This window comes from Pseudophryne corroboree, chromosome 2 (assembly GCF_028390025.1).
Source record: "Pseudophryne corroboree isolate aPseCor3 chromosome 2, aPseCor3.hap2, whole genome shotgun sequence".
NCBI lineage: Eukaryota > Metazoa > Chordata > Amphibia > Anura > Myobatrachidae > Pseudophryne > Pseudophryne corroboree.
Genome location: NC_086445.1, coordinates 878726311 through 878738940, shown reverse-complemented (window position 1 = coordinate 878738940; position 12630 = coordinate 878726311). Strand labels below are relative to the sequence as shown.

At 51.7% G+C, this 12630-nt stretch overlaps 1 long non-coding RNA gene across 1 annotated transcript in view; it reads right to left on the bottom strand.

Annotated features, from left to right (window-relative positions):
* Window positions 1–12630, bottom strand: part of LOC135051347 (uncharacterized) — a 182084-nt gene that overhangs the window by 39269 nt on the left and 130185 nt on the right. The window lies entirely within an intron of this gene.

The window sequence follows — 12630 nt, the reverse complement described above, 5'->3', positions numbered from 1 at the left end:
AAAAATAACTTATTACCATAATTTATCAAAACGGTATCACAAATAGTGCCAATGGTTACTCGTTAAGTTTCATTTATACTTTTGACAGGTCAGACTTTAAGCTTTTCAAACAAGTTTTACAGTCAATAACAAACAAATATGACAACAAAGCAGAAGGAGCTGGGTGTTGCAAGTGAAGGCCCAGGGATGCCTATTCAGCACTTTTTTTATAAAATGACAGAATCCTGTTGGGTTGCTATAGGCACCTTAGAAGTCTTGATGTATCTCACCCATGTATTCATTTTCTGTTCAGTTTGGGAAATCACCCTCTCTGTTTTGTATGGTAGACACATTGTTTTGTATGGTTAACAAAATTGTTTTACTCTGCAGCTACCACTTTGTGGCGCAAATGGATCAATTCAATTGCTGCTCTGTTTAGATGCCCAGTAACCTCAGGACTGATATTTCTTCTTGCAGCCTGTTGAGGTGTGAGGAGAAATGTGCGCTAATTTGAACGGCCAAAGATAGGCTTTAGATGGGTTTAACTGTTTTACGGAGCAAAACCCTGTCTGTCCGAGACATGCACATTGTGCATTGACGCCAGTGGCGTAACTACTGCCCCCGCAGTCCTCGCGGTGGCTTGGGGGCGAGGGGCTGCGGGGGCGCCACTGATTTAGTGCAGACTGACATGCGGACGAGCGTCCGCATGTCAGTCTGCGGTCTCGTTCCCTCCCCTGCTGTTAGGAGGGACACGGAGGCACAGCGCACGCCTCCCTGTGTCCCTCCTGGGTCTCCAGCGGCCGCGGGTCTCATAAAGGAAGTGCCGTTCGTGAGCACTTCCTTTATTAGAGTGACCCGCGGCCGCCGGAGACCCAGGAGGGACACAGGGAGGCGTGCGCTGTGCCTCCGTGTCCCTCCTAACAGCAGGGGAGCGGGGGAGCGGCGGCGGAGGAAGGGGGGGGACGACACGCACTGAGGGGGCATATCTGGCACTGGGGGGAGGGGGATATCTGGCACTGGGGGCAAATTTGGCAGGGAGGGGGGGGGTTGTTAATATCTGGCACTGGGGACATATATGGCACTGGGGGAAATATCTGGCACTGGGGACATATATGGCACGGGGCGGGGGATATCTGGCACTGGGGCATATGTGGCACTGGGGGGGGGAAATATGTGGCACCGGGGGGGGGGGAATATCTGGCACTGGGGGCATATGTGGCACTGGGGGGGAATATCTGGCACTGGGGCATATGTGGCACTGGGGGCATATATAGCACTGGGGGGGGAATATCTGGCACTGGGGGCATATGTGGCACTGTGGGGGAATATCTGGCACTGGGGGCATATGTGGCACTGTGGGGGAATATCTGGCACTGGGGGCATATGTGGCACTGGGGGGGTATATGTGTACCTGGCACATGGGGGGGGCTATATTTGGCACTGGGGGCATGTGAGTACCTGGCACCGTGGGGGAATATCTGGCACTGGGGACATATGTGGCACTGGGAGCACAGCCCTGGCAACAAGGACTACCTCCTAGCAACGAGCATGACACCCAGTGCATGAAACCCCTGGCAACGAGCATGACACCCAGTGCATGAAACCCCTGGCAACGAGCATGACACCCAGTGCATGAAACCCCTGGCAACGAGCATGACACCCTGAGCATGAAAACCCCTGGCACCGTGCATGGAACCAAGAGCATGAAACCCCTGGCAACGAGCATGACACCCAGTGCATGAAACCCCTGACAACTAGCAGGTAATTGAAAAGTAATTAGAAGCCTTACTGTAGGACTTAATGTGTAATGGGCATAACGGTGTGTGGCATAATGTATCACAGACATTGCGGTGTGTCATAATGTGTCACAGGCATTACGGTGTATGGTATACTATATCGCGGTCATTGTGATATGTGGTATAATGTCTCAGGGTCATTGCAGTGTGTGGCATAATGTATCACGGACATTGCGGTGTGTGTCATAATGTGTCAGGCATTACGGTGTGTGGTATACTATATCACGGGCATTGTGGTATGTGGTATAATGTCTCAGGGTCATTGCAGTGTGGCATAATATATAACGGGCATTGCGGTGTGTGGCATAGGGTATAACGGGCATTGCGATATGTGTCACAGGCATTACGGTGTATGGTATACTATATCACGGGCATTGTGGTATAATGTCTCAAGGTCATTGCAGTGTGTGGCATAATGTGTCACAGGCATTGTATGTGCTATAATGTATCGGGCATTGCAGTGTGTGGTATAATGTATCACGGACATTGCAGTGTGTGTCATAATGTGTCACAGACATTGTATGTGCTATAATGTATCAGGGGCAGTGCAGTGTGTAGCATAATGTATAACGGGCATTGCGATTCCTGTCATAATGTGTCACAGGCATTATAGTGTGTGGCATAATGTGTCGGGGGCATTATGGTGTGTGCATATTGTGTCATGTGCATTATTGTGTGTGGCATAATGTCTAAGGGCCATTGCAGTATGTGGAATAATGTATACTGGGCATTACTATAAGGAGGAAAAATGACAAATAATGTAAGGGGCATGAATCAGGATTATTTTTCTTTCCTGTGGTGGCTAACGTCTGGGCGTGCAGGTTGCAAAACTGGGGTATAAGGTAGTCTTTTCCTGCAATGCCACGCCCATTCCAACGAAGCCACGCCCATTCCAACGAAGCCACGCCCCCTTTTTTTTGCTGCGCGCGCCTTCGGCACGCGCATATTTACCCCTTTATCGCTCCCAATTATGGGGGATGGGGGGGGGGGGGCACCGAAGAATTTTTTGGCTTGGGGGAGATAAATTTCTAGTTACGCCACTGATTGACGCCCAAACATCACTTGAAATGTGACAATTATTTGGACGTCTAAACAATCCCCGTTTAAACAGGATTTTTTAGACACCGAAAACAATTGAATCTGCACCCAAAAATTCTCTTTGTATTGCATGGCAGTCACAAAAAGGCTCAATATATATATGTATATTGTACAGTGATTACAAAAACACTATTGTATGGTTGTCACAATAAAATCTCTCTGTATTGGCTCAAACGTTTCAGGGAATGAATGTTAACTGAATGGTTGTTGTTTGAAGATGTAAAACGTGGAATATTCTTTTAGTGGTTCTATGGTGGAGTTCAATTATTATTGCAGCCTGATCTCCCATCTAAGCTACGGGAGATCGCAGGGGCGATAATTCAATTTATGCCCATTATTGCTCCGACTGCACCCATTCATGTCGGATTTAGCCATGTAAAGCAGCTAAACCCACCTATACTAATGGGTGTGATAGCGAAAAATGCCATTTGTGCTCCCAAATGGGTCACTTTATGCAATTTTCAACTCGCCAGCAGTGGGGCTGCGAGCTGAAATGAGTCTTCCCGCGGCTCAGCGCATCCAAATGGAGTAACAATTGAATTGCTCCGTTGGGCGCCACCTAGTGGCGGCCGCAGGGAGAAAAAATTGAATTCACCCTTATGTGCTAAACCTGTGGAATGTACTGCACAATTATGCGTATTGCACTTTTTTTTTCCTCTTAACATACTCTTGGAACAGAAGGATTCAGAATTCATCACCGTTTTAACAGTAAAGTGTTTCTCATTATTGATACTTTATAATTTATAATTATAGGTAGTACAGAGATATAGCGCTCCTGTATGGATTTGTTATATTATGTAATCTTTGGGGTACCCTGCCCTTGCGAATAGTAATGAGCAAAGTATGGATGTGGGTTCTAGCGCGCTGACAGATTTGATAGGTATGTAAAGCTAGGGGTTAACAAATGTAACAATGTAACAGTGTGACAATGATGCATATATTTAATAAACAAAAAAATGTGGTAGAGATAGCAATATGCAATGTAACACTTTGAAAATGGCAACTGTATCAATGCGTTGCTGAAATAAATCAAGGGGAATTGATTCTGTTGCCAGTCAGAAAGGAATTAACCCAAAGGGGATTGGATTCCTTTTGACTGAGGAGAAAGGCATGTCTCCTGTACGATATTGAGTTTTGCAATAGGTACAGTCTTAATCCAATCGTATGCTAAAAAGTTATATTGCTGAGTCCCAAAAAATGAAGACTAAAACGAACAATTGTAATGGGTATTGTTATATGGAAAAAGCTGAAAAAAAATCAAGTGAACTTAAAAAAACGGTGGGGTTGCTGTGTTCTGGGGGGGCCAGCGTAGTCCAGGTAGTAGCCCAGCACCGCCGGAAGCCACTGTTCTCAACAGGCTCAGCGGTTCCGGAGTTGTAAAGGCTCCCCGGCGTCTCCGTCAGCACAGCCGCATCGAGGACGCTGACACGAGAGAGCAACCGAGCAGCGAACGAGACGTGTGTGAGAGGTGCGGCTGCGGTGCGTGTGGTGCCTGCTGCCGTGCAGGTGTAGCTTCGGTACTCACCAGGCGCCGCTCTCTCTCACCTTCAGGTACCGGAACCTTCAACGGACCTGGCAATCTTCAATCGGATCCGGACACGGCGATTCCCTCTCGGAGCTGACCGACGACCGAGCTGAGGAGAGAATAGTTTACCTTAAAGGGGGTATCGACCCTTCTTCCACTGGAACAGGGGATACCCCAGGGGTGACCGCGACCTTCACCGGTTGGGTGAATGGTCATCACCGGCACAAAGCCTCAGCCACCCAGATTTCACACACTCACGCTCTCGCACGTAGTGTGATGAAAAGGATTCTCACGTCCGTGAGCAATCCCGATTCCGGCGCTCGGGGACAGACTAGGGACAAACGCACACAGATGTTACTCACCGTCAGTTTCGCACTGCGAACGTCTTCTTCTCTTACAGGTCCCTGTAAGGAGGTAAACAAACAAGCAAACAGCCGTGCAGGGCCTAATTCTTACCTAGTGGCACACCCTATACTAACTACAACGGCAGAGCCCTCGAACTAGCTCTGTGGGTGTGGTGCAACAAACTAAACACACTTAACGAGCTCACACTTTGCCCCGCACGGTAACATACATCACGATACACAATGCAAGCGACGGTACGGTCCCTTTAGTTACCCGACTCAGAACACCCAGTAGTGGGGGCCGCACAGCTCACCCACCTACCGTACTCTCTTCTTAGGGGCTCAGGCTGAGCGGGCCTGCCTACCTAACACCTCAGGGTGGCCTGGGCCTAGTGCCCAGTGCCACCTTTATTCACCTCGGGGGTCTTATTCACTGGGCCTAGCGCCCCCTAGCTGCACACAGGCCGGAGGCCTGACTTCACCCATGGGCCTAGCGCCCGCCTAACTTGTTGCCCGTTGGGTGACCTGGGCCTTGTGCCCAGGGTCACCTTAATATTCCCTAATTGGCCAAAATACACTAGGGCCTAACGCCCTCTAATGCCCCACAGGCCTATTGCCTGATATGCCCCCGGGCCTAATGCCCGCCTAACTGTGCCGCTTTGTGGTGGCTTGGGCCTAATGCCCAAACCACCTACTCCAATGGTGACCCCCAAACTCCTATCTGCGCAACAGGCCTAGTGCCTGAGTTGTGCCCCGGGCCTAGTGCCCGTCCCTGGTGGTCGAGGGAGGAAAAGGGGAGGGGGTGAATGTTGCCTCACCGAGGCCTCACCTGCTCCAGGGAACTCCAGCGTCCTCTTCTGCCGCTGACCCGTCCTGGCCAGCGGCGTCGCCTCCGCTGCTCCGCGTCCAGCCGCCGCTGGACATCTTCCTTCAGGAGCCCGACCGCTTTCCTCTTCTTCGCGCTCTTCCGCGCGCGCGCTGTCTTCGGCTCCCGCCCGGCGTATCATCTCTCTGCGCTCCTGCACGCCGTCCTCTCTTCAGGCTCCCGCCCGGCGTCTGACGTCAGACGCCGGGGGCGGGGCCTATGACGCGGCGAGCGCCGATTGGCTCGCCGCGTCCCTCTCTGATTGGCTGCCGCTCCGGGAGCCGCGATTGGCTCCCGGAGGGCGCCAACATTTAAACTACCCCGCAGCCTCCGGTCCGGTGCAGAGAAGAGGGTAATCCCTGCACCGGACACCCGCCGCTCCTGCCCACGGACAAACGCTGGGGGCAGACCAACTGCCCCAGCGCTGCCCCGCACACACTTCCACAGGGGACACAGATCCCCTGCGTGCTGCTGATGGGATGTGTCTCGGGGGACCGGACACATCTCCACATTTCCCCCCCCCCTTTTTCCTTTGTAGTCCCTACAAAGGTCTCCACGACGTCCATCGTCCGCGGGTCAGGGAATTCCGAGGTCCCTCCAGCGAGGTTGTGTTCGAGAGCCCAGCCTGGACCGGCCGTGACCCCACACCCTTCCTCCTCCAGCTCCGGGTTCCTCTTACGTCCTGACCTCCATCGGCGGATCCTCTGGGGGAGTGGCATCTCCTCACGGTCGCTCGATGTTGGCCACCAAGGGGACTCTTCCTCCACGGGGACAACAGTCACCCACTCCTGGCCTTTCGGATCGCCTGTGGCATCGTCCCTGTCTTCAGGGGGTGGTACCGACCACCACCCAACAGTGGAATCCTCCGGGGCATCCGTTTCCTCCCGGGCAACAACCACCGTCTGCCGCATCTCCTCGTGGGGCATCTCCAAAGGTCCCCTGTCTTCCTCTGGAATGGGTCCTCCCACGGCATCGCGATCCTCTCCCCGTATGTCCGTCCATATCGGCACTTCCGGCAGGTATTCTTGCTCCAGGACTACCTCCTCCTCTTCACGGAGGGCATTCAACTGGGAGCACGACTCCACCCGATCCTGCCAGTCACTCTCGTCGGCGCTTCCGATGCCAGAGTCGTCCTCCATCTGTTCTTGGAGGGATTCGTCGGCGGACAGCTCACCGTAGTCCGAGTCCTCCTCCGATATCTGGACTGGGGTATTATTTTCCTCCTCAGCGTACTTCTTCGCTTCCGCTGGCACCTCTGCTTCCTCAGCGTACTCCTTCGCTTCCGCTGGCATCGTGACTTCCTCAGCGTACTCCTTCGCTTCCGCTGGCATCTTTTGGTACCCAGGACACTCCTGTTCCGCACGTCCTGGTCGTGGACGGTTCCATCGCGGGGAGATTCCGGACGTCTCCGTCACTGGGTCTTCACGCTTTTCTTCGCAGCGTGGTCTCTTCACCTCCCAGTCGTCCACCTCCGCCTCATGCGGGAAAGGATTTTGCCTTACTGGGGTCACTTTCTTGGGACAGAGTAGGTCCGCGGCATCTTCCCAGGGGCACTCACTGGCCGCATGTCCTGGTCGCCGACACTTCCAACAAGGGAGGGCCACTGCCACCTTCTCCAAGACGGGTTCCTGGTCCACCTCCTTCACTGGGGAATCTTCACCCGTTGGTTCCGGCTCAGAGGAAATGGGCACCTGCGGACTAACTTCAAGCAAGGCCTTCCGCTCCATTTCCCTGGTTTCCTCCTCCCATCTCTGGGCGCGACCATCCGCAATCATCCGGTCTTCATTCCACGGACAATCGGGAAGCGCATGTCCTCTCGCCTCGCAGAGCGTACACACAGGCTCTGCAGCCACCCGGTCCCAAAGTTGCTGACGAGACTCAGTCATCTGCTTCACCGTGGCCTCGTAGTCCGTCCTGTCTTCCGTCCATGGACATTCCAGGAGCCGATGTCGGGGATCTCCACAACTTTCGCACCGGGGATCAACCTCGCCTTCGCTCAACTCTTCGTCCCAGGGACAACTGTTGTGCTCATGCCCGTAGTTTCCGCAGAGCAAACACCAGGTCTCCTTCTTCGCTTGGCCCTTCCGACGTCTTCGGTCCGCTTCCTGGACCACCTTCTTTGGGGACATCTCACGCCAAGTACACTCGCTGGCAAAGTGCCCTGTTTGCCGACATTTCTTGCAGGGCATCACAGCGGCTTTCTTGCGCCCCTTCTCCCGGCGCTCTTCCTTTCCACGCTGGACCGACCGCTGCACCATCTTCAGGAGGTCTGCCCCAGACACCGTCACCCAGTCGCTCTGGTCCGCACGCGTCCGTGGGTGAGTCTGTTCCGGAGCCATCCGCAGGGAGGTCTTCTTGGTGGCGTTCCACATCGTGTCCGTGATCCGGTCTCTCTGATTCTGCCGACTACGCCAAGTGTGAGAGGTGCGGCTGCGGTGCGTGTGGTGCCTGCTGCCGTGCAGGTGTAGCTTCGGTACTCACCAGGCGCCGCTCTCTCTCACCTTCAGGTACCGGAACCTTCAACGGACCTGGCAATCTTCAATCGGATCCGGACACGGCGATTCCCTCTCGGAGCTGACTGACGACCGAGCTGAGGAGAGAATAGTTTACCTTAAAGGGGGTATCGACCCTTCTTCCACTGGAACAGGGGATACCCCAGGGGTGACCGCGACCTTCACCGGTTGGGTGAATGGTCATCACCGGCACAAAGCCTCAGCCACCCAGATTTCACACACTTGCGCTCTCGCACGTAGTGTGATGAAAAGGATTCTCACGTCCGTGAGCAATCCCGATTCCGGCGCTCGGGGACAGACTAGGGACAAACGCACACAGATGTTACTCACCGTCAGTTTCGCACTGCGAACGTCTTCTTCTCTTACAGGTCCCTGTAAGGAGGTAAACAAACAAGCAAACAGCCGTGCAGGGCCTAATTCTTACCTAGTGGCACACCCTATACTAACTACAACGGCAGAGCCCTCGAACTAGCTCTGTGGGTGTGGTGCAACAAACTAAACACACTTAACGAGCTCACACTTTGCCCCGCACGGTAACATACATCACGATACACAATGCAAGCGACGGTACGGTCCCTTTAGTTACCCGACTCAGAACACCCAGTAGTGGGGGCCGCACAGCTCACCCACCTACCGTACTCTCTTCTTAGGGGCTCAGGCTGAGCGGGCCTGCCTACCTAACACCTCAGGGTGGCCTGGGCCCCTAGTGCCCAGTGCCACCTTTATTCACCTCGGGGGTCTTATTCACTGGGCCTAGCGCCCCCTAGCTGCACACAGGCCAGAGGCCTGACTTCACCCACGGGCCTAGCGCCCGCCTAACTTGTTGCCCGTTGGGTGACCTGGGCCTTGTGCCCAGGGTCACCTTAATATTCCCTAATTGGCCAAAATACACTAGGGCCTAACGCCCTCTAATGCCCCGCAGGCCTATTGCCTGATATGCCCCCGGGCCTAATGCCCGCCTAACTGTGCCGCTTTGTGGTGGCTTGGGCCTAATGCCCAAACCACCTACTCCAATGGTGACCCCCAAACTCCTATCTGCGCAACAGGCCTAGTGCCTGAGTTGTGCCCCGGGCCTAGTGCCCGTCCCTGGTGGTCGAGGGAGGAAAAGGGGAGGGGGTGAATGTTGCCTCACCGAGGCCCCACCTGCTCCAGGGAACTCCAGCGTCCTCTTCTGCCGCTGACCCGTCCTGGCCAGCGGCGTCGCCTCCGCTGCTCCGCGTCCAGCTGCCGCTGGACATCTTCCTTCAGGAGCCCGACCGCTTTCCTCTTCTTCGCGCTCTTCCGCGTGCGCGCTGTCTTCGGCTCCCGCCCGGCGTATCTTCTCTCTGTGCTCCTGCACGCCGTCCTCTCTTCAGGCTCCCGCCCGGCGTCTGACGTCAGATGCCGGGGGCGGGGCCTATGACGCGGCGAGCGCCGATTGGCTCGCTGCGTCCCTCTCTGATTGGCTGCCGCTCCGGGAGCCGCGATTGGCTCCCGGAGGGCGCCAACATTTAAACTACCCCGCAGCCTCCGGTCCGGTGCAGGGAAGAGGGTAATCCCTGCACCGGACACCCGCCGCTCCTGCCCACGGACAAACGCTGGGGGCAGACCAACTGCCCCAGCGCTGCCCCGCACACACTTCCGCAGGGGACACAGATCCCCTGCGTGCTGCTGATGGGATGTGTCTCGGGGGACCGGACACATCTCCACACGTGGACCAGGGACCGGAGAGAGGACATCGTTATCGTCAGAATGGTAAGTTGTGCACCTGTGGGAGTGGGGGGAGCCGACCCCCCCCCCCAGAACACAGCAACCCCACCATTTTTTTAAGTGCACTTGATTTTTTTAGCTTTTTCCATATTACAATACCCATTGCAATTGTTCATTTTATTCTTCATTTTTTCTCAGCAATATAACTTTTTACCATACGATTGGATTAAGGGGGTCATTCCGAGTTGATTGCTAGCTGAATTTGTTCGCAGCGCAGCGATCAGACTAAAAAACGGCACTTCTACGCATGCGTATGCGGCGCAATGCGCACGCGCGACGTACGGGCACAACGAACGATGTAGTTTTGCACAGGGTCTAGCGATGTATTTCAGTCGCACTGCTTGCCGCAGAGTGATTGACATGAAGTGGGCATTTCTGGGTGGCAACTGACCGTTTTCAGGGAGTGTGCGGAAAAACGCAGGCGTGCCAGGAAAAACGCAGGCGTGGCTGGGCGAACGCTGGGCGGGTTTGTGACATCAAATCCGGAACTGAATAGTCTAAAGTGATCACAAGCGCTGAGTAGGTTTTGAGCTACTCTGAAACTACACAAAAAAATGTTGTAGCCGCTCTGCGATACAACCGTTCGCATTTCTGCTAAGCTAAAATACACTCCCAGTGGGCGGCGGTATAGCGTTTGCACGGCTGCTAAAAACTGCTAGCGAGCGATCAACTCGGAATGACCCCCTTAGACTGTAACTATTGCAAAACTCACTATCGTACAGGAGACATGCCTTTAGCCTCAGTTTAACAGAATCCCATCACCTTTGGTTTAATTCCTTTTGGACTGGCAACAGAATCAATTCCCATTGATTTATTTCAGCAACACATTGATACAGTTACCATTTTCAGTGTTACATTGCATATTGCTATCTGTACCACATTTTTTCGTTTATTAAATATATGCATCATTGTCACACTGTTACATTGTTACATTTGTTAACCCATAGCTTTACATACCTATCAAATCTGTGAGAGCGCTAGAACCCACATCCATACTTTATACTTTATGTCACTTCCTCCTTCACTCCTTGTAGGACATTGCTAGTGAGCGCCATCCTCCAACAGCAGCCTCAAGCTGCACCATGAAAATCAGAACCCAATTTTTACTAGTGGAAAAAAGTTCTTTAACCTACAGTATTCCCATGTGAATTTTTGGTTCAGTGGTAAAATTTGTGAACATAACAGCTACAGTCAGGGCCAGATTAACAGTTGGGCGGATGGAGCTCCAGCTCCAGACCTCCACATAAAAATAGGCCCATCATCATGACTGTAGGATGAGCACAAGCCACCTAGATTGGCCATAAATCATAAGTATTAAAATTGTATTTCTAGTTTTCTCACAAAATTCTGCAATGTTTCTATTTTTATGAATTTTGTGAGACAGTGGGTCTAATAGTGTAGGGGGTGTACACACCCACATGTCACTGACCACACCCACACAGCACTGGTCACACCTCCTCCCATTCTCAGTATAGGCCCGTAAAACATTTTCAGCTCCAGGCCTATGTGGGCCTTCCTACAGGCAAGTTTCAAAAAAAGAAAAAAGAAGACCTTACAATAAAAAGTATAAACTTTTGATTTGGCTGTAATTTCGCTCTTTAGTAGATATAATGATAGCATTTTATTTTGGTGCCCCTAAATTGCAGAATCCGATGTAGCAGACTTTCATACAAAAGAGGGCATTTTTGTGACATGCATGCAATACAAAAATGAAATACATTTTTGTGACTGAAATAGAATACAGAGAGCATCTTTAAGACCACCAAACAGAGAATTTTGTGACCACTGTTTTGTGACAATCATACAATACAAAGATCCTTTTTGTGACTGCCATAAATTTTTTTATAAATTGTGTGACTACCATGCAATACAAAAAAAAGTTTTGTGACCGACATACAGTACGATAGACAATTTGTGGCAAATATATAAGATATATAAGACAAGGAGCACAGTAAATACCTTTATTAAATACAGAGAGCATTTTTTATGACAAACAATACAGTGTAAATTTTCATGTCCGCCAAGCAATAAGGGGAGCATTTTCTGACTGCCATACACTAAATAAGGCATTTTTGTGATTAACATATAATGCAGAGAGCATTAATGTGGCCGCCATACAATACAGAAAGCCTTTTTGTGGCTGCCGAACAATACAGAGAACATTTTTTAAATCTACCATACAATACACAGAGCAATCTTATGACTGACATACAAAACCGGAAAGTTTTGTGACCAACATACAAGATAGAAAACATAGTAATGACAGCCATTTTTGAGGATTTTTGTGACCACCAAACAATACAAAGAACATTTTTTATGACTACCATAGTCAATTTGTGACTGCGATACAATACAAAGAGATTGTTATGACTACCATACAATACAGACAGCAGTTTTGTGACTGGTAAAGGACAAAAAAAGAGCATATGTAAAACCACCGAACAAAACAATACATTCAGAGATCATTTCTCTTACGTCCTAGAGGATGCTGGGGACTCCATAAGGACCATGGGGATAGACGGGCTCCGCAGGAGACATGGTCACTAAGAAAGAACTTTAGGTATGGGTGTGCACTGGCTCCTCCCTTGATACCCTGGATAAGGATACCATTTTATTGACCCTGGGTCATATTAAAGATGCTGTCTTATATATGAGGGATGCTCAAAGAGACATTGGTCTACTGGGTTCTAGAGTCAACGCTATGTCGATTTCTGCTAGACGAGTCCTATGGACCCGGCAATGGACAGGTGATGCCGACTCA